The sequence below is a fragment of the Sus scrofa genome, chromosome 2 (genome assembly GCF_054392235.1).
Source record: "Sus scrofa isolate SSC_HxYL_T2T_F1_AM1 chromosome 2, Sscrofa_HxYL_maternal_Yorkshire_Landrace_v2.0, whole genome shotgun sequence".
Classification (NCBI taxonomy): Eukaryota; Metazoa; Chordata; class Mammalia; order Artiodactyla; family Suidae; genus Sus; species Sus scrofa.
This window is the reverse complement of record NC_139384.1, coordinates 159,347,544-159,370,040: the sequence shown is the minus strand read 5'-3', so window position 1 is coordinate 159,370,040 and position 22,497 is coordinate 159,347,544. Positions and strand designations below refer to the sequence as shown.

The 22,497-nt window shown below is 42.8% G+C and overlaps 1 protein-coding gene across 5 annotated transcripts in view; it reads left to right on the top strand.

The window, feature by feature from the left end:
• JAKMIP2 (janus kinase and microtubule interacting protein 2) overlaps window positions 1-22,497 on the top strand; it is a 172,842-nt gene that overhangs the window by 68,797 nt on the left and 81,548 nt on the right. For 2 of the 5 annotated variants that reach the window (XM_085014956.1, XM_085014954.1), the window contains exon 2: window positions 8,390-8,721. The exons of the other annotated variants lie outside the window; for them this stretch is intronic. The gene's annotated coding sequence lies outside the window, so the exon portion shown is untranslated. The remainder of the gene's footprint in view (window positions 1-8,389; window positions 8,722-22,497) is intronic. 5 annotated transcript variants of the gene reach the window in all.

Sequence of the window (22,497 nt, the reverse complement as noted above, 5' to 3'; positions counted from 1 at the left end):
GCAGTGGTTAACGAATCCGACTAGGAACCAGGAGGTTGCGGGTTCGGTCCCTGCCCTTGCTCAGTGGGTTAAGGATCCGGCGTTGCCGTGAGCTGTGGAGTAGGTCGCAGATGCGGCTCGGATCCCGCATTGCTGTGGCTCTGGCATAGGCTGGTGGCTACAGCTCCGATTCAACCCCTAGCCTGGGAACCTCCAGATGCTGCTGGAGCAGCCCAAGTAATGGCAAAAAGACAAACAAACAAACAAATAAACGAACAAACCAAAAAAGAAGATCTTCAGTTGCCTTTTTTCCCTTGGAGAATTGCCAGTTCACGGTTCTGGCCACAGGCTAAGAATCTGGGCTTGGTCCTGATCAGAGCTTTTAGTAGTGACACAATGAGGAAACTCAGACACAGCTGAGTTTCCCTCATAAGACACTTGCTAAATTCTAAAGCTTCCACTATGTCTTCAAATATTACTTCTCCCCAGATTTGCCTATCCCACTCCACCCCAAGATATCATAAGATATACATTAGACTTTCTTGCTTTGGTTTCCCGTTGAAAGCTTCCTTCAGCTCTGTCTTCCAAGTCACTAAATGTTTCTTCATCTTTATCTAACCTAATATTCACCACTCATTTAATTTTCAATTAATTTTCATATTATTATTATTATTATTATTATTACTATTATTATTTTGCCTAAAGGTTGAATTGAGTTGTTTTCATTTATAAAAGTTGTTTGGGTTATTTTTATAAACTATTTTCATTATCTTATTAAATTTTTCTGTTTTTGTAACAGCAGTTACATTTTAATCCCTTAGCATATATAATTTACACCCTATGCTTAATCATTTCAGTATTTGAATCTTTGTCTAATTTTGTTCTCTTCTCCTCTCCCCTCAGTAAACTTTCTACCTTGGAATTTATCTGGGGTAATTTGTCGAGGTCTGTGTTAAAGGTATGTTTCGCCAAAGTGGTTTTGAGTTTGCTTCTCCCTGCTTGCTTAGATCACTGGCTTTTCAACCCGCATATTAATACGAGTACTTACACAGGTAGCATGCACTTGGGCCACCTCCTCACGAAGGATGACTTGTGGTTCCATCTCAGCGAAGTGTTTCCCCACTTCTTCACACATCCGCAAAGTCCAAATAGGCATTTTGCCTTTGTGTCCTTCTGATGGAGCAGGTTGATTTTTTGTTCTCTTCGGAAATTGTACACAGGATCCTTCATAAAAAGTAAGGCCGTATTCATGGTAAACATGGAGTTTATTTCTTGTCCCCAGCTCCTGAGAACCGTCACATTTTGGCAGATGCTGCTAGGGTAAAACCGTCTGCGGTGTTTGTGTTTCTGGCATCCTATTTTCATTCCATTATTGGCTCTGCTCTTATTGTTAACCTATAAATTTTAGGTAATGTGTTTAGGTGGGTAAAATGTTCAAGGAAACGAGTTCACTGCATGGATGTAAAGGAAATCCTCCCTAATTCCTCTTTATCGCCCAGGCCACTCAGCCCCACTCCCACTCATTTAATCATGATTTTATTCTACTACTCTCTTTAATCATGATTTTATTCTACTACTCTCTTTAATCATGATTTTATTCTTCAAAGACTCCTTCTCTAATTTTTTTTTTTTTTACTAATTTAGACAACTCCCCAGAATGTGTCTGTCAATTATCTTTTCTTACCCTGGAAATCTCTCTACGTCTGTGCTTCTCCATATCCACTGAGGCTAGATCCTAATTCTGTCTCGCGATAATTTTCTTCCTGTAACCCATTTGTCTTACTAATACACACCTCTGCTCAGGTCATGCAGCTTTTCGAAACATCCACAAACCCTGGGCCTACCAAATAAGGCCTTTATCTGGCCCAAATTACCTTTCCAGCTGTATTTGATTTCAATGTCCTTTACCAACAGCACAAACTTGGTGTCCCTTAGTGTTTTTCCTACGTATGTAATCATTGCCTATTATCTGCTCTATTAGATCGTGGTCACAGCACAGGCAGTAGGGTAGCAAAGTAGAGGCTAGTTACAACCAAAGGTGGTTAGCAAACAGATCCTTTATCGCCAAATTTTAGATTACACAGATTGTGATAAATGAGGTTTGGGTCAGATTGCAAAGAGCTTTCATTTTTTTATTTTTATTTTTATTTTTGCTGTTTAGGGCTGCACCTGCATGGCATATGGAGATTCCCAGGCCAGCGGTCTAATCGAAGCTGTAGATGCCAGCCTACATCACAGCCATAGCAATGCAGGATCCAAGCGGCCAGGCCCTTGACCCACTGAGCAAGGTCAGGGATTGAACCTGAGTCCTCATGGATGTTAGTCAGATTGGTTAACCACTGAGCCTTGACGGGAACGCCGCAGAGAGCTTTTAATGCTGAAATGTAGTCATCTTTCTGTGGGCCACAGGGCACCAGAAAGACCATATTGTGTGTACTTTTGTATCACGACTGCACACAGCACCACAGAGCACACACGTGGGTGGCCTTCCCCGAAGCCGTGCTGCATGTCAGTCTCAATGCACCTCATGCCATATAGAAAAATCTTAAGCCTGGCTGGAATTCATTACCTACCTACTAAATATTATCCAGCCTCCACAGGGATTTGTCTAAACACTCTTGCTGTAATTACTTAAACTTCATTGGGATCAAAAAAGTTAACATAGGGGTAGCAGCCTATGTATTGTGAAGCTCTCTCCATAGAATATTATTTTTCTCTCTCCTTTAAAACAGAGGCAGATAACATAATGCACTCAGCTTGCAGATACCGGATCCACTGTGGCTTTAAAATGTAAAATGTAATAGAACTGTGTATTATTCACTGTAACTTTGTCAGAAAAATGTTTTGATGTATGTAAATTACGTCTCAGTCTAAGTCAAGTTAGTCCTCAATTCCTATGAATCAGTATGCAATAAATGACTACAAATGAAGAAGAAAGTCCCTGAGCTATCTCTCTCCCCACCCCGGCTCCTCCCCACCCAACACCCCCAGGATACACCCTCCACTTTTGTAATTTTAGGGGAAGAGAGAAGCAAGCCTTGCTTTTGTACATCGGAAGCTAGGGAAGAGAATGAGTCTCTGGGCCCAGGGCACAGGCTAGAACGGCTGCAGTTGGTTAGGCAGTGCCATGAGAAGGACTCTTATTCATCTAGCTCTTCCTAGAGAGCAAACATGGGAACTGGTGTGGCCAAACTGGAGACGAAGAGAAACCATCATGAGTTTTGCCTGCCTTGAATCTTAGGGGAAAAGCCTCCATCCTTGAGAGTCTTCTCCCTTGTGGGGTGAGTCTTACTGGATGGGGGTCCAACTGCTCACCTCTTACAAAATCAGTTACATGCAAATGTCTGTAGAAAGGAAAAGTGCCTTTAAGTAGAATTCTGGGCATCTGGGAAGATGGTGGACTTGTCGTTCAACCACAACCACCTCCAAAGGTTCTGCTTTGCCCTGAAAGCTCTTCAAGGGAGACAGGGAAGGAATCTTGGTTAATCATTAAGACAGGGAGTCAGAATCATCATCACCCCCCTCTGTGTGCGGGCACACCTGATCATCTGTTAATGACTTTTCCTTTATTTCTTTATTTATTTTTTCTCAATATGACTTTTTATTTATTTATTTATTTTAATTACTCAAATGAATTTATCATATCTGTAGTTGTATAATGATCATAACAATCTGATTTCACAGGACTTCCATCCCACAGCCCAAGCACTTTCCCCCACCCCCCAAACTGTCTCCTCCGGAGACCATAAATTTTTCAATGTCTGTGAGTCAGCATCTGGTATGCAAAGAAGTTCCATCTGTCCTTTTTTCAGATTCCACATGTCAGTGAAAGCATTTGATGTTGTTATTTCATTGTATGGTTGACTTCACTTAGCATGATAGTTTCTAGGTCTATCCATGTTGCTAAGAATGCCAGTATTTTGTTCTTTTTAATGGCTGAGTAATATTCCATTGTGTATATGTACCACATCTTCTGGATCCACTCCTCTGTCGATGGACATTTAGGTTGTTTCCATGTTTTGGCTATTGTAAATAGTGCTGCAATGAACACTGGAGTACATGTGTCTTTACGAGTCATGGTTTTCTCTGGGTAGATGCCCAGGAGTGGGATTGCTGGATCAAATGGTAGTTCTATGTTTAGTTTTCTGAGGAATCTCCATACTGTTTTCCACAGTGGTTGCACCAATTTACAATCCCACCAACAGTGTACTAGTGTTCCTTTTTCTCCACACCCTCTCCAGCACTTACTGTTTGTAGACTTTTGGATGATGGCCATTCTGGCTGGTGTAAGGTGGTACCTCAGAGTGGTTTTGATTTGCATCTCTCTAATAATGAGTGGTGTTGAACATCCTTTCATGTGTTTCCCAGCCATCTGTATGTCTTTTTTGGAGAACTGTCTGTTTAGATCTCCTGCCCATTTTTTGATGGGGTTGGTTTTTTTTTTTTTTGGTATGGAGCTGCAGAAGGTGTTTATAAATTTTGGAGATTAATCCCTTGTCAGTCAATTCACTGGCAAAGATCTTCTCCCATTCTGTGGGTTGTCTTTTTGTGTTGTTTAGGGTTTCCTTTGCTGTGCAGAAACTTTGAAGTTTGATTAGGTCCCATTTGTTTATTTCTGTTTTTGTTGTCAATACAGAAGAGTTGGATCTGAGAATATGTTGCAGCTGTTTATGTCCGAGAGTGTTTGGCCTATGTTTTCCTCTAAGAGTTTTATAGTGTCTGGTCTTCTATCTAGGTCTTTAATCCATTTTGAGTTTATTTTTGTGTATGGTGTTAGGGAGTATTCTAATTTCATTCTTTTCCATGTGGCTGTCTAGTTTTCCCAACACCACTTATTGAACAAGCTGTCCTTTCTCCATTGTATATTCTTGCCTCCTTTGTCATAGATTAATTGACTATAGGTGTGTGGATTTAATTCTGGGCTTTCTATCCTGTTCCACTGATCTATACATCTATCTTTGTGCCAGTACCATGTGGTTTTGATGATTGTTGCTTTGTAGTGTAGTCTGAAGTCCGGGAGCCTGATTCCTCCAGCTCCATTTTTCTTTTTCAGGATGTCTTTGGCTATTCTGGGTCTTCTGTGCTTCCAAACAAACTTTAAAGTATTTTGTTTGAGTTCTGCGAAAAATGTCCTTGGTAGTTTGATAGGGATTGCATTGAATCTGTAGATTGCCTTAGGTAGAATAGTCATTTTGATAATATTAACTCTTCCAATCCACGAGCATGGTATATCTTCCCATCTATTTGTGTCATCTTGGATTTCTTTCATCAGTGGTTTATAGTTTTCAGAGTACAGGTCTTTTGTCTCTTTAGGTAGGTTTACTCCTAGGTATTTTATTCTTTTGGATGCGATGGTAAACGGGATTGCTTCCCTAATTTCCTTTTCTGCTCTTTCATTGTTAGTGTATAGAAATGCCATTGATTTCTGTGTATTGATTTTGTATCCTGCGACTTTGCCAAATTCGTGGATGAGCTCTAACAGTTTTCTGGTAGCGTCTTTAGGATTCTCTAGGTATAGTATCATGTCATCTGCAAATAGGGATAGTTTTACTTCTTCCTTTCCAATTTGGATTCCTTTTATTTCTTTTACTTCTCTGATTGCTGTGGCTAGGACTTCCAGAACTATGTTGAAGAGTAGTGGCGAGAGCCAACATCCTTGTCTTGTTCCTGATCTCAGCGGGAGTTCTTTCAGCTTTTCACCATTGGGAATGATGTTCGCTGTGGGTTTGTCATATATGGCCTTTATCATGTTGAGGTAGGTTCCCATTATGCCCACTTTCTGAAGGGTTTTTATCAGGAATGGGTGTTGGATTTTGTCAAAGGCTTTTTCCGCATCTCTTGAGAGGATCATATGGTTTTGATTCTTCATTTTGTTAATGTGGTGTATCACACTGATGGATTTGCAGATATTGAAGAACCCTTGCCTCCCTGGGATAAATCCCACTTGATCATGATGTATAATCCTTTTAATGTATTGTTGGATGCAATTTGCTAAATATTTTGTTGAGGATTTTTGCATCGATGTTCATCAGTGAAATTAGCCTGCAGTTTTCTTTTTTTTTGTGGAATCTTTGTCTGATTTTGGTACCAGGGTGATGGTGGCCTCATAGAATAAGTTTGGGAGTATCCCTTCCTGTGCAATTTTTTGAAATAGTTTCAGAAGGAGAGGTGTTAGCTCTTCTCTAAATGTTTGATAGAATTCACCTGTGAAGCCATCTGGTCCTGGACTTTTGTTTGTTGGAAGTTTTTAAATCACAGTTTCAATTTCAGTTCTTGTGATCGGTCCATTCATCTTTTCTATTTCATCTTGGTTTAGTCTTGGAAGATTGTATTTTTCTAAGAATTTGTCCATTTCTTCTAGGTTTTCCATTTTATTGGCATATAGTTGCATGTAGTAGTCTCTTATGATTCTTTGTATTTCTGTGATGTCTGTTGTTACTTCTCCTTTTTCATTTCTAATTTTATTGATTTAAGTCCTCTTTTTTGCTTGATAAGTCTGGTTAGGGGTTTATCAATTTTGTTGATCTTTTCAAAGAACCAGCTTTTCGTTTCACTCATCTTTTCTATGGTTTTCTTTGTTTCTGTTTCACTGATTTCTCCTCTGATCTGTATGATTTCTTTCCTTCTACTAACTTTAGGTCTTGTCTGTTCTCTCTCGAGCTGCTTTAGATGTAAAGTTAGCTTGTTTATTTGAGCTTTTTCTTGTTTCCTGAGGTGGGCTTGTATTGCTATAAACGTTCCTCTTAGAATGGCTTTTGCTGCATCCCATAGGTTTTGGAGTGTCGTATCTTCATTGTCATTTGCTGCCAGGTATTTTTTAATTTCCCCTTTGATTTCTTCAGTGATCCATTGGTTGTTTAGTAGCATGTTGTTTAGTCTCCACATGTTTGTGTTTTTTGCAGTTTTTTTCTTGTTGTTGATTTCCAGTCATATAGCATTGTGGTCGGAAAAGACACTTGATGTGATTTCAATTCTCATAAAGTTACCGAGGTTGGATTTGTAGCCCAGGATATGATCAATCTTAGAGAATGTTCCATGTGCACTTGAGAAGAATGTGTATTGTGTTGCTTTTGGATGAAATGTCCTATAAATATCTACTAAGTCCATCTGGTTTAATGCGTCATTCAGGGCCTGTGTTTCCTTATTGATTTTCTGTCTGGTTGATCTGTCCATTGCTGTAAGTGGGTTGTTAAAGTCCCCCACTATGATTGTGTTATTGTCGATTTCTCCTTTTAAGGTTGTTAGCGTTTGCGTTATATGTTGTGGTGAACCTGTGTTGGGTGCGTAGATATTTAAAATTGTTATAACATCTTCTTGGATTGATCCTTTGATCATTACATAATGTCCTTCTTTGGGAACTCGTATTTTATAATAACTTTACATGGAATATAATATATAAAAATATCAAATGACTCTGTTGTCCATCTGAAACTGATTAATTTTGTAAATCAACTCTGTTCAGATAAAACGTGTCGCAAGGGTTCATAGCTATCACATCTTCAGCTGGGTGTGAGTCTGACTTGATCGCTAATACTCATCCTCAATCTACATTTGAAATGAGGGGAGGAGATCCTTCTGCTCCCGTATGGAAGAATGGCCATAGAGTAAAATGAATTGGCTTGCTTGCATGTGCTTCTGTTTTACTCTGTGTCTTCAGGTTGCTCAGCATCCATTGTAGAGCCTTAAACAAACACATTTGTCACAATTTGATAAGCTCTGAGCCACATATATATATGTGCATCACTTTGGTCAAAAGGCCGAGAGGATATAAAATAAACTTCAGTGCCTATCAAAACTGTTTTGTTCTCTCTGTTTTATTTTCTTTCATTTAACATTTGTTTCCATCTACTATATTTTTTTCCAAGTTGAACTCTGACTCTCAGCAACAAAGAATGAATCTCAACAATACCAAGAGAGAAGAAAAGCTTTCGAAAGATGCAGTCTCAGAGGGAGAGCTAACACGTTCAGGGAGGCAGGAGAGGCCAAATTAGACACAGACTGCAAAAGCTGAGGATGGCAGTTGTGAGCCACAGAGAGGGAGTGGGGAGAAGGACAGACAGCAGCTTCGACAAGCATAGTCTGTCCATTTCCTAGACAGTGGTGGGATCTGTAGGGGTGTCTCATTTTCCTGCCTGGCCCCTCCATCTCTTAGGAAGTCTGATCTAGGGTAGTGGCTACTTGGGCTGTAGACAGCCCACCAAGGAGTCCTGTTTCTATCTTAGCTGTCCATATTCTGAATCCCAAAATTAACTGCAAAGGCAAGGTAGGAAATGCCCCCAAAGGTAATAAGCTGCTCACCTCCCTTTCAAATGAGCTTTATCTTCTCTAGCCAAAATGGAACTTGAAAGAATTTTTTTTTTTGTCTTTCTTTTTTTTTTTTTTTTTTTTTTTTTTTTTTGCCTTTTTCTAGGGCTGCTTCCAGGCTAGGGGTCTAAACAGAGCTGTAGCCGCCAGCCTACGCCAGAGCCACAGCAACGCAGGATCCAAGCTTCGTCTTCGACCTACACCACAGCTCACGGCAACACCGGATCCTTAACCCACTAAGCAAGGGCAGGGATCGAACCCACAACCTCATGGTCCCTAGTCGGATTCGTTAACCACTGCACCACGACAGGAACTCCCAAAGAATTTTTTTTTAACTTCAGTGTCTTCCCAGTGTAAGTAGTAGCAACTGCCAGCAGACAAGTCAACATTAAATCTGAGGTTGAATGGGAGCAATCCTATTTGACTCCAAGAGAAGAGGTAAGTTCTCTTGTGGCTGTTCTGATCATCAGTTTAAATATATTAATTAATTGGCCACAAAATTCTCGAGCAGATAAAACATGGAAAATGTTGTCAAAAGGATTTCTTTGAGAAGGAACAAATACCACAGATATGTTTAATGGGTTTGATTTTTCTACTGAAATCTGGTTTGTGTGATCAGAAGTTCAGCCCCCAAAGTGTTTGTCATTCTGAGTCTTTAAACCATATACATGATTTGGTTAATCTGCACTTTTAACAATCCTTTGAAATTCTGACTTGACAGGACTAAGACTAGAGTGGAAAAATTTGAACTTAATTACCATAGAATACATTAATGGCTTGAAAAGGATGGAAATAGGGCATAGTAATTTTAATTCCATTTTTTGACATCTTATGCCCCCTATTTGCCAAAATAAAAAGATTAATTAAGCTTTCAGCAATTTCTATTACAAAGAAATGTGTTTGCAAAATCCCTCTGTCCTCCCTCACCCCACACGTCATTCAGTTTATTTTGTTCAGTGCTTTTTCATTCTGAAAGATGAACGAGGAAAATGATTTGTAATTTGTAGCTGTGACATAAATAAATGAGATTATCTCAAGGACAGCTTACCATGGTCTCATCAAATGCCAGATGTCTAATAGTAATAATAATCCTAAAATGTATTGAGTTTTACCAGTTGCCAGTTATTTTGCTATATATTTTCATATCTTAGCTTATTGCATCCGTACAACAATGCTGTGAAATTAAAAGCTGGGCAGAGAGGAGTTCCCTGGTAGCTCTGTGGGTTAAGGATCTGGCATTGTCACTGCTATGGCTCAGGTTGCTGGAACTTCTGCATGCCTCACGTGCCCCCCGCTCCCCCAAAAAAAAGAGCTGGGCAAAAAAGGCTTAAGTAATATATGCCAGCTCACACCCTGAGTGTTGCAGCTCATCTTTAAGGCCGGGGTCTGGCTCCAGGGTTCTTGCCCTTCACCGTTAAGCAGCATCATTTTTCTGTACTTTTTAAGATAAATGAGTATGTGATTATGCTCCTAAATAGCTAACACTAAAGATAGGAAAAAATATATGTGACTTCTGTTCCCACTAAATAAAAATTGTCTATCATTTTGGATTATAGACAAAATTGATGATACAAATAATTATTATTGCGCCGTTTTATGAAGAGTGAGAAAAGCAGCCCCTTTCACTTATGGAGAGAAATCATTTGTTTTCCGTTGTTCCCAGTTTTACAGTATTTATCATCGGCGTCGGGGTTGACAGTTTTCCCCGCTCTCATGAGTGGGTTTATCAGTCTTATCAGTCCCCACAGACACTTCAACAGACAAATGTTCTGAAGCTAACTTGACAGAAGCAAGAAGTCAGAGCGACAGGGATGGAGAGAGTCGAGAGGCACAGTTCGGGAAAGAGACACAGACCTCGTTTTGGTTTCAGGTGGATGCTTTCCGCATCCTCCCCGGCCAGAATCCCAAGTGCCATTCTCCCTTCCTGCCAGTTGTCGGTCTGTTCATTCATTCACTCACTCTTTCGTTCGTTTAGGGACTATTCATTGCATTCTGTACTGTTTTATGCTAGTCCCTGTGGGTTTTTTCACTCTCTAGAGTGAGCAAAACCTAACATTCTCCATTTTCATAGGGCTCCCATTTTTGTGCAGGGATAAATACTGATCAAAAAAATCAAACAAATATAGGCGTTCCCGTCGTGTCTCAGTGGTTAACGAACCCGACCAGGAACCATGAGGTTGCGGGTTCGGTCCCTGGCCTTGCTCAGTGGGTTGGGGATCCAGCGTTACCATGAGCTGTGGTGTAGGTCGCAGACGCAGCTCGGATCCCGCGTTGCTGTGGCTCTGGTGTAGGTCGGCAGCTACAGCTCCGATTCGACCCCCGGCCTGGGAACCTCCATATGCCATGAGAGCAGCCCTAGAAAAGGCAAAAAGACCAAGAAAAAAAAAATCAAATATATAACCGTAAGCCACAGTATAATGCTCTTTAGAAAAAAATAGCTGATGCTACGAAGAGATGCACTAGAATGACCTGGCTTGTTCTGGAAAAGCCAGAAAATCTTCTGTTTGGGCTTCCTAGGGCGGTCGTAGTGACCACAAACCTGGTGGAAAAAGGGACAGAAACATAACATGTTGTCTTTCAGTTCTGGAGGCTGGACATCTGAAATCCAGTTATCAGCAGAGTTGGCTCCTCTGGAGGCTCTGAGGAGACCTCTTGGTGCCTCTCTCTCGCTCCTGTGGCTGCTGCCAGTCCTGGGTCTGCCTTTAGCTTGTCGACCTGTCACTCTCGTCTCTGCTCCCATCATCCGGGCGTCCTTTCCGCTGTGTGTGTTTGTGTATACATTGTCCTTTTTGTCCGAGGACACCCATCCTTGGATAAGGGCTCACCCTGACCCTGTGTGACCTCATCGTCCCTCGATTGCATCTGCAGTGACCTTCCTAAATACGGTCACATTCGTAGGTTCCAGTCTTAGGGACTTGACTGTCTCCTTATTAGGGAGCCCAACCCCCAACCTACAGCAGCTTGCTTGAGTGAGTTCCGTTTGAGCTGAGATCATCAGACCCTAAGAAGAGAGGCCCTTACGGAGAGACTGGGATGCGGCAAGACCCCGAGGCAGGAAAGGACATTCTCTTTGATAACTGGAAAGATGGATGCAGAAACAGCCGCAGGTGCAGAGGGAGACACAGGCATGAAGAAGCTCAAGGACGTGCCGACTCCGGAGGCCCAGGTGCAGCACAGAGGGCTCCCGGGGTGTCCCCGCACACAGGTGTGGACAGTCACGAGCCTCGCCGCCCTCCCCCCAGTTCCTTCCTCTGCACCCCACGGATCAACCCGCACCCTCTGTGCCCTTGGGCAGAAAGAGGGGAAGACACTCCACTCCTCTGCGTGAGGCTGCAGCAGGGCAGGTCTGTGTGGCCACACCTGGGTTGTGATGCGTGGACAGGGAATCTGGCACAAGACAGCTTAGATCACATCCTTGTGGTGTGACACCTTGGCGAAGTGGCTTCCTGCTTCCGAGCCCCAGTTTTCTCGTCTACGAAGGGAAGAGCGTGGCCGATGCCCTGAAGACGGTCCCCAAGGCTCACCGTGAATGTTAAATGACACAAAACACGTCGGAGCCTTTTGTCAGCTTATAAACGTGCTTCGAAAAGAGGAGAAAGAAGGTGAAACAGTACGAGACACAGGGAAGATTAAAATTCCTTGGCCTTCGAAGCCTAGCGCACTTCCTGCAAGCATCTTCCCAGTGGCAGAAGGCGTGGGGCTGGGGGAGAGAGGACTATTCATAGCATTTCCCGATCTGCACTCCGTGGAGGAGGTGAGAAGGTTCAGACTAACAATAACATTTAGTCTGTGTACAGTGGAGAAGGTGGCAGAGTTCGTAGTAATCACTTGAATAACTGAATTTATGGGCAGCGGCTTACGGGTTGCACTCGTTTTCTTGTATAAGAATCTCCTGCAATGCTTGTGTCTCCTAAACCCCTTTTTAAAATGAAACTCACGCATCAGGGGGATGGGAGAGTCTGTAAACACGAATCTTATCTGCTCGCGGGTTGGCAGGAGTGGTTTATCACCTTTACTGATCTTGGAGAGGCTGAATGGGGGGACGAACTGGGCCAGGAGATGGTGACCAAGGATGGGGAGAAAGAGGCCAGAACGCGGCTCCAGTCACCCCAAACCCTCCCCCCCCCAGAATCTTCAGAATCTTCCGGGGAGACAGGAAAGAAACAGAAGGCATCTTATTCTCACCCAGGGCCGACCTGTCCACTCGAAGGGTCTCGCTCTTCCAGACACAGATGCAAGTAGGTCATTGTCAGCACTGTCGTCAGGGTGGGGCTTGTCACACAGAGACTGACCGTGCACCTGCAGAGGCCACACCGCCACACAGCTCTGGACAGTGATCTGCAGACTGACCCACCGCTGGGAAGGGAGGGGATGGAGCCGCCTTCCACTGAGGGTTGGCAGCAGATGATGCGAAGCACGTAGGAAGCTTTTTGACCCTGAAGGCGGGGAGCCCTTCCCCTGTTTCTTTCTAAAATATGTTGTGGCTTCATGTGTGTGTAGGTGCACATGGACGTGTGTGTGTGTGTGGATGGTAAAAATTGCTCTTGGTGTTTCACTCATCATCTTGCTCTTCGGATTCACTAACACGTCCTGAAGTGCAACTAGTTTCCATGGCTCATTACTCCACTTACGTATCTTTTCACTATTGCGAACGAATGTGTGGACTGCACATAGCACTTAATAAAGCCAGTTTCTCTCCCATTGTTCTTAAGTTTTCCCTGTTACAATGTTGCGTGGGTGTGGGTTTGACCTTCATGGAGGCCCTTGTCGTTCCTTTTCACTCTGCTATGTAATTTACACATTTCTCTTGGTCATTTTTTGTCTCACTCTTCGAGAATATAAACTCCATGACAGCACGGATTTTCTTTTCTCTTCTTTCCTTTTTTTGTCTCTTGAGGGCCACACCCACGGCATATGGAGATTGCCAGCCTAGGGGTCAAATCGGAGCTGTGGCTGCCAGCCTACACCCCTGCCCCAGCAATACCAGATCCAAGCCTCATCTGCGACCTACACCTCACGGCATCACTGGATTCTTAACCCACTGAGCGAGGCCAGAGATCATACCTACATCGTCCTGAACGCTAGTGGGGTTCGTTACCCCTGAGCCACGACGGGAACTCCCATGGCAGGGATTCCTCTTTTCTGTTCATGGCTCTATCGCCAGCACCTAGCCCTGCAGCCAGTAAATATTCATGGAAGAAGGCATAGAGCCACCTTCTGCCTCCCTGGTTAGCTGTGGTATTTTGTCCTCTTACTAGATTTAAGCTCTCAGAGGGGTGAAGATAGTTACCCACGTCCTTTTCATCTGCAGTGCCTGGCATCACGCCTTTCTTGGACTGGACTTAATAAGTTTCAGAGACAAACACTCCAGCACGCTGTCTACTGCTTCAGTCGGGCTGATGTGACTTTGCCCCTCAGCTCAGTAATTGACTGGTTGCAGTTTTGGTCCAAGACCCACTTAAAAAGGATTTCACAGCAACTGTTACAAGGTCTCCGTCACCACCTCCACAGCTCCCACCCTGGCCAAGCCACCCCCGTCTCTAAGCTGGATGTTCGCAGTGGCTTCCAAGCCCGCCTCCTGATGTCCACACTTCTGCAAATTCGTCTCTTACCACTGCGGTCAGTGAGATGCTCCAACCTAAGCCAGATCCAAGCGTCCCTCCTGCCAGACCCTCCCGGGGAACCTCACTCTGAGTAGAAGCCCAGGTCAATGGAGAATGGCCTGAAAAAGCGTAGTGTGGTCTGCACGCAATGCCCCCCATTAATGTCCGCCCTCGCCTTGGCCACTGTCCTGCTTGCTCACGCCCCCAGCCTGGCTGGCTTCCTGCAGTTCCTGGAACTTGGATGTCTGTGTCCACTGCGGCCCCTTGTACTTGGCTGCTCTCCTACAATGCTCTCCTCAAGCACAGCTCACTGGCTTCTAGCCCTTAGCCAAATAGCACCTGCTGAGTTAGGCTTTCGTGATCTAAAATCACAGCCCACCTGGACTCTCCCCATCACCTTCTGTACCTCCATCCCCCTGTAGAACCCTGTCATAATTTAGCAGAGCACGTGTTTACTTATCACACCTATTGTGCGATTCTCCCAACTATCATGTTCCTTCCACGAGCGAGAGGTGTTTGTCTGTTTTCACTTATTTACTCAGTGCCAAGAACAGTGCTTGGCAGCTATTAGGTGTTCCCAGGCATTTGGCAAATACATTGATTTTAAAACGAGCTCTTGGGAGTTCCAGTCATGGTGCAGCGGAAACGAATCCAGCTAGGAACCATGCGGTTGCGGGTTTGATCCCTGGCCTCGCTCAGTGGGTTAAGGATCCGGCATTGCCGTGAGCTATGGCGTAGGTCACAGATGCGGCTCGGATCCTGCGTTGCTGTGGCTTCGGTGTAGGCCACCACCTGTAGCTCCGATTCAACCCCTAGCCTGGGGTACAGCCCAAAAAAGGCAAAAAAAAAAAAAAAAAAACCAAACCAGAATTTCGTATGCGATGCATACTTTGCTAATCCCTTCACCTGCATTGTTTGGTGGCGTTTTACCACCACCCCGAGGGAGGCACTGAGAGATGTAAAGAAAACCAAGGGCTTGACTGTCAAAACCAGCGTGGATTAAATCCTCACGCCGGGCAGGATTTACCAGCTCTGGGCTGAAGCTCAGTTATTTATCCTCATTAAATCGCCACTACACCGTCTTAATGAATTCAAGGGGAATATTACTGATGAGTCTTTATTGCATTTTGGTTGTATTTTGTCAGACTCTGTCTGAAGCAACAAAGCCAACCCTCCAAGAAGGTTTGCCACCACAGCCCTGCATTCAGGCTTAGCTCCCATCTTATTTAATTATCTATCTCATGTGATCATTTAAGACTTAATAGCTGTTTTGTGTGCCCTGTTTTACAGGCGTAGAGTACTCCCTTGTCTTACCCTATTTCACATAGGAAAAATGTTAACTGCTAGGTTATAACTGCCCTGAAAAATGGGATTTACCAGTAAAATGCCCTACGTGGTTAATTCATTCTGGGCTCAAAGCATTACTACAATAATGATACGCAGCCTTGTGTTACACCTTTGGATGCTCTGGATGAGAAATGCATTCACAGCCTTACATTTTGATTTCTTCAGAGCAGGGCTTGTGTTTAAGTCATCTGAGAATTTTAAAGCTAATAGTAGATATAAAAAAGGAAAAAAAAATGGGTATTCTAGTTCTGATTCTAAAGGAGAGGCAAGTGCAATGTACTGGTTAGAATGAATGTTTTTGCATCATTTTAAATTTTGACAGACACCTAACAGGCCCTCACACAACAGCTAAGTCAATGAATAGCTCATAGACACACAAGTTGTGTAATGCTGGAAAAATTTAATATTTTTACCACCTTCTCCTGTGGAATAAGAAAATGGTATGCACATCAGGAGTGTGTTTTAGAGAGAGACTACATCTTGCAGTGCTAAGTACTATGCTTGACATTAGAAAGATTTCAACAGACTTACTAAACAATTTTTAATCTACAGTTCAGCACAAGGAACCCTCCTTCCCCAGCCTGAAGGTTTTGCGTGAGGTGTAAGAACAGAGATGAGCTTGGTATCAGGTATAAAAACAAGCCCTTTCCAAATTCTCTCTTCTCCCTTCGCCTTCCTCCCTCCAAATCCTACTAAGTGATGGTCCAGATACATCCATCATTCTTACCAGATCTTCTTGTATAGCATTTATCCACTTCTTCCTTATTTCCTCAACTACACGACAAAAACTCTCGCATCTTTCAAGACTCAGCTCAGCCATCCCTTGCGTTAGAAGCAGTCCTGGTCCAGAGTTCCCATTGTGGCTCCATGGTAATGAATCCAACGAGTATCCATGAGAACACAGGTTCGATCCCTGGCCTCAGTCAGTGGATTAAGGATCCAGTGTTGCTGTGAACTACGGTGTAGGTGGCAGATGAGGTTCGGACCCTGCATTGCTGTGGCTGTGGTGTAGGCCAACAGCTGCAGCTGGCATTCGACCTCTAGCCTGGGAACTTCCATGTGCCGTGAGTGTGGCCTAAAAAGCAAAAAAAAAAAAAAAAAAAAAAAAAAAAAAGAGAGAGAGAGAGAGAGAGAGAGAGAGAAAGAAAGCAAAAAAGAAGCAGTCCTGGTCCTCTCCAGGGAACTGGATCTCCTCTGTACCCCAGTGGTGCCTGGTTTGCCTCTCTGTTGCATTGCTCATTGCATCTTCAAGCCTGGTGTTCATCGGGTTTGCATGGCAGTCTTCCCAGTGGGGGCGTTGTCGATGCGTAAGGCATACATTTGAGGCGGGACTTGATGATGTGCACACCCATCTTAGAGCATTAAAAAGATAATGCATGCAAACAGCTCAGCACAGTGGCCAGCAGGAGTCAGTGGTCAGCACTGATAATGGCGATGGTGATTAGCAGCCGCAGTGGTCGTAGTCGTCCGTCACAGGATGAGCTGAGTAATGATCTGAACAAAAGCTCTGATGATCTAGAATATCATGGACCAGCATGCCCGGGCTTTGGACTATCAAAGGTCATTTACTATACAAAGAGGAAATACTGCATCTCAAATCTTCCTTGTGGGTCTGTGTGGAGGGAAGAAAAAATAAATAAATCGAGGTTTTGAATTTGCGGAACCAAATTGTCTGTAGGAGTGGTTTAAAATCTTAAATGAGAAATTGTACTTCCTAGTTTCTGGGCCACGAGGTAGGTGATAAGTCAAAGAAAATCCTGGGGAAAGAATATGTTTCTCAGATGTAAATGCTTGCATTTGAAATTCTATTCCTTAAATTCTTAGTACTTAGATACTGTTACTATACTTCAGAGTTTAATATGGGATAAAACTAAGATTGTGATTAGCTCAGTGGTAAATTACACCTCCTCTTGTAATCGCCCATATCATGGGAGAACAGCGTTAAGGTCCTGTGGGTTTAAGGAGCGCTTTTGTCTTGCCAGTGAAAAGGTCACCTGGGCTCCAATCACTTACTTCAGCAGCATTTTGCTCTTGAATCTCTGCAGTCAGGCGCTGTGCTAAGCACTGGTAAAGTGGGGAGGCCCAGAGAAATCCCTGACTCTGTGGAGGAAAAAGGGGGAGAAGTTATTTCATAAGTAATGCAGTTTATTTCTCTGAGTGATCAGGACTCTTGAGTCTGTGATAGGCTCTTGGGAGAGACTGGCAGGCAGTAACGGCTTCCCTAAGCAAGGTGGGTTTGACAGGAGACAGTGTCTCACCACCCCCACACCCCACCCGTGATTTCTAAAAAATGACCTATTCAAACTCCAGGCTAATGGACTACACAATTCCTTCATACGAAGAGGCCCGATACTTTAAACATTTGATTGATTTACAATGTTGTAAATACAGTTGAGGTATAGTTGATTTACAATGTTGTATTAATTTGAAGTATATAGCAAAGTGATTCAGTTATATGTATCTATTCTTTTTTTTTTTAATTAAAGTGTAGTTGATTTCCAGTGTTTCTTCAATTTGTGACCCAATCACACACCGTCCCCTGTGCCTTACAGTAAGACCCCATTGCCCATCCACTGCAAAGGTAACAGTTTGCATCCACCAACCCCAAGCTCCCCGTCCACCCCACTCCCTCTCCCCTCCCCCGGCAACCACAAGTCTGCTCTCCATGGCCATGATCTGTTTCTGTTTTGGAGGTAGGATCATTTGTGCCATATTTTAGATTCCAGATATAAGTGATGACATGTGGTATTTGTCTTTCTCTTTCTGACTTACTTCACTGAGTATGAGAGTCTCTAGTTCCATCCATGTTGCTGCAAGTGGCATTATTTCATTCTTTTTTTTTTTTTTTTGTCTTTTTGTTGTTGTTGTTTTGTTGTTGTTGTTGTTGCTATTTCTTGGGCCGCTCCCGCGGCATATGGAGGTTCCCAGGCTAGGGATTGAATCGGAGCTGTAGCCACCGGCCTACGCCAGAGCCACAGCAACGCGGGATCCGAGCCGCGTCTGCAACCTACACCACAGCTCACGGCAACGCCAGATCGTTAACCCACTGAGCAAGGGCAGGGACCGAACCCGCAACCTCATGGTTCCTAGTCGGATTCGTTAACCACTGTGCCACGACGGGAACTCCTCATTCTTTTTTTATGGGTAGTATTCCATTGTGTATATATACCACATCTTCTTAATCCAATCATCTGTCGATGGACATTTGGGTTGTTTCCATGTCTTGGCTATTGTGAATAGTGCTGCAATGAACATGCAGGTGCATGTGTCTTTTTCAAGGAAAATGTTGTCGGATATATGCCCAAGAGTGGGATTGCTGGGTCATATGGTAGTTCTATGTATAGTTTTCTAAGGTACCTCCATACTGTTCTCCATAGTGTCTGTACCAGCTTTCATTCCCACCACCAGTGCAGGAGGGTTCCCTTTTCTCCACACCCCCTCCAGGATTTGTTATTTGTGGACTTATGAATGATGGCCATTCTGACTGGTGTGAGGTGGTACCTCATTGTTGCTTAGATTTGCATTTCTCTAATAATCAGGGATGTTGAGCATTGTTTTATGTGCTTGTTGGCCATCTGTATATCTTCCTTGGAAAAAAGTCTACTCAGGTCTTTTGCCCATTTTTCAGCTGGGTCATTGGCGTTTTTGCTGTTGAGTTGTATAAGTTGTTTGTATATTTTAGAGATTAAGCCCTTGTCCGTTGCATCATTTGAAACTATTTTCTCCCATTCTGTAAGTTGTCTTTGTGTTTTCTTTTTGGTTTCATTTGCTGTGCAAACGCTTGTCAGTTTGATTAGGCCCCATTGGTTTATTTTTGCTTTTATTTCTATTGCTTTGGGAGACTGACCTAAGAAGACATTTGTAAGGCTGATGTCAGAGAGAATGTTTTGCCTATGTTCTCTTCCAGGAGTTTGATGGTGTCCTGTTGTATATTTAAGTCTTTCAGCCATTTTGAGTTTATTTTCGTGCATGTTGTGTGGGTATGTTCTAGTTTCATTGATTTGCATGCAGCTGTCCAGGTTTCCCAGCAATACTTGCTGAAAAGACTCTCTTTTCGCCATTTTATGCTCTTGCCTCCTTATGTCAAAGATTAACTGACCATAGGTGTCTAGGTTGATTTCTGGGTTCTCTATTCTGTTCCATTGGTCTGTCTGTCTGTTTTGGTACCAGTACCACACTGTCTTGATGACTGTCGCTTTGTAATAGTGCCTGAAGTCTGGGAGAGTTATGCCTCCTGCTTGGTTTTTATTCCTCAGTATTGCTTTGGCGATTCGGGGTCTTTTATGGTTCCATATAAATTTTTGGATTTTTTTGTTCTAGTTCTGTGAAAAATGTCCTGGGTAATTTGATAGGGATTGCATTGAATCTGTAGATTGCTTTGGGTAGTATGGCCATTTTTACAATATTAATTTTTCCAACCCAGGAGCATGGAATATCTTTCCATTTCTTTACATCTTCCTGAATTTCCTTGATGAATGTTTTATAGTTCTCAGCATATAAGTCTTTTACCTCCTTGGTCAGGTGTATTCCCATGTATTTGATTTTTTGGGGTGCAATTTTAAAAGGTATCATATTTTTGTATTCCTTTTCTAATATTTCATTGTTAGTATACAGAAATGTGACTGATTTCTGAATGTTAATCTTATATCCTGCCACCTTGCTGAATTTGTTGGTCAGTTCAAGCGGTTTTTAGGTTGAGTCCTTAGGGTTTTCTATATATAGTATCATGCCATCTGCAGACAGTGACCGTTTTACCTTTTCTCTTCCTATTTGGATGCCTTTTATTTCTTGTTTGTCTCATTGCTGTGGCCAGGACTTCCAGCACTATGTTGAATAGCAGTGGTGAGAGTGGGCATCCTTGTCGTGTTCCAGACTTTGGTGGGAAGGCTCTCAGCTTTTCTCCATTGAGTATTATATTGGCTGTGGGTTTGTCATAAATGGCTTTGATTATGTTGAGGTATGTTTCCTCTATACCCACTTTGGTAAGAGCTTTTATCATGAAGTGATGTTGGACTTTGTCAATTGCTTTTTCTGCATCGATTGAGATGATCATGTGGTTTTTGACTTTTCTTTTGTCAATGTGGTGGATGACGTTGATTGATTTGCATACGTTGAACCATCCTTGTGCACCTGGGATGAATCCCACCTGGTTGTGGTGTATGATCTTCTTATATGCTGTTGGATTCGGTTGGCTAAAATTTCGTTGAGAATTTTTGCGTTTTTGTGTCTATACTCATCAAAGATATTGGCCTACAGTTTGCTGTTTTGGTGGCATCTTTGTCTGGTTTTGGAATTTATACCACATCTTCTGAATCCATTCATCTGTCGTTGGACATTTAGGTTGTTTCCATGTCTTGGCTATTGTGAATAGTGCAGCTATGAACACTCTCTAACACCATACACAAAAATAAACTCAAAATGGATTAAAGGCCTAAATATAAGGCCAGATCCTATAAAACTCTTAGAGGAAAACATAGGCAGAATGTTTTTCCACATAAATCACAGCAACATCTTGTTCGATCCACCTCCAAGAATAATATCAATAAAAAAATAAACCAATGGGACCTAATTAAACTCAAAAGCTTTTGGACAGCAAAGGAAACCACTTAAAAAATGAAAAGACAACCAGCATGATAGGAGAAAATCTTTGCAAATGAGGCGACAGACAAGATTAATCTCCAAAATATATAAACAACTCATATAACTCAACAACAACAAAAAGCAAACAACCCATTTGAAAAATGGGCAGAAGACCTAAACTGACATTTCTCCAAAGAAATGGATGGCCAACAGGCACATGAAAAAATGCTCAACAGCATTAATTTTTAGAAAAAAGCCCATCAAAACTACAATGAGTACCACCTCGCATTGGTCAGAATGGCCATCATTAACAAGTCAACAAACAACAAATGCTGGAGAGGATGTCGAGAAAAGGGAACCCTCCTTCGCTGTTGGTGGGAACCTAAATTGCACAACCACGTGGAAAACAGTATGGAGGTTCCTCAGAACACTAAATATAGACCTACCATATGATCCAGCAGTCCCACTCCTGGGCATATTTCTGGGCAAAACATTCATTCAAAAAGATATATGCACCCCCATGTTCATACATTATCTACTCTTTTTCAGATTCCTTTGCCTTGTAGGCTCCTGTAAGATATTAAGTGTAGTTCCCTGCGCTATACAGTACGTCCTGGTTGGTTATCTATTTTATAGATAGTAGTGTGTCTGTGTCTATCCCAGACTCCGAATGTACCCCACCCCACCCCCCTCTACCCACCGAAGCAGTTCCCATCCTGTTCATTTCCATGGTCAGGATTTGCAAGGGGGACCCTTGTGCCGTGACTCAGTGGTCCTGATGGCTGGTTCTCTCTCCGATGGTCAGAAGCGCCGTTCAGAGTCCAAAGCATTTCAGATTTAGGAACAAGTTACCTCCCGTTTTTCATGATGTCCAAAGGACTGTGTATTCCAGCTTCACCTCCAGCTTCAGCTACCCTTAATTTCTCTGTGCTCCACTTTCCTCGCTGAATTCTTCATGTTTCCCCTCAGAGCCAGTATATCCTTCAGATGATAGAGATTCTATGATAATTACTACAGCAATCTTGGGGACAGGGAAGAAAACCCTTAGTAAGTTTAAATGAAGCTCTCTTGCCATGCAACACTCAAGGAAATCTGTTGCTCTTTGAACACCTATCTTTATATGTGTGTGCATAGCTACTATTTACCTAAACTATAGCTGTTTGAACACCTGTCGTTACGTATGTGTACACAGGTACCAGTTACTTCATTGTAAATGCCGTAAGTCGTATTTTGTTGAAGTCTGTTTTTTTTCTATAACGTGTTAGAAATTGTTTTCAAGTAAGTTGTGGAGTAAATTTTTTTAAATAGGTAAATCGATCAACCGATCAATAATAAAAAGATGATACTCTTGCCATTCAAATATGAGTTATCTAAAAACAAATTGGCGTGTTTCTGGTACAGCAGCATCACTGGAGATGGAAACGCTGGAGGAAGCCTGTCCATGTTATAGCCTAACTTTACTATTTACTACCCATATAATAGTGCACAATTCACATTTCGTTTTTGAGCTTTATTTACTATTTTTTTTTTTTTGTCTTTTTTAGGGCCGCACCCACGGCATATGGAAGTTCTCAGCCTAAGCGTCAAATCAGAGCTGCGGCTGCTGGCCTACACCACAGCCACAGCAACTCGGGATCCGAGCCATGTCTGTGACTTGCATCCCAGCTCATGGCAGTGCTGAGTT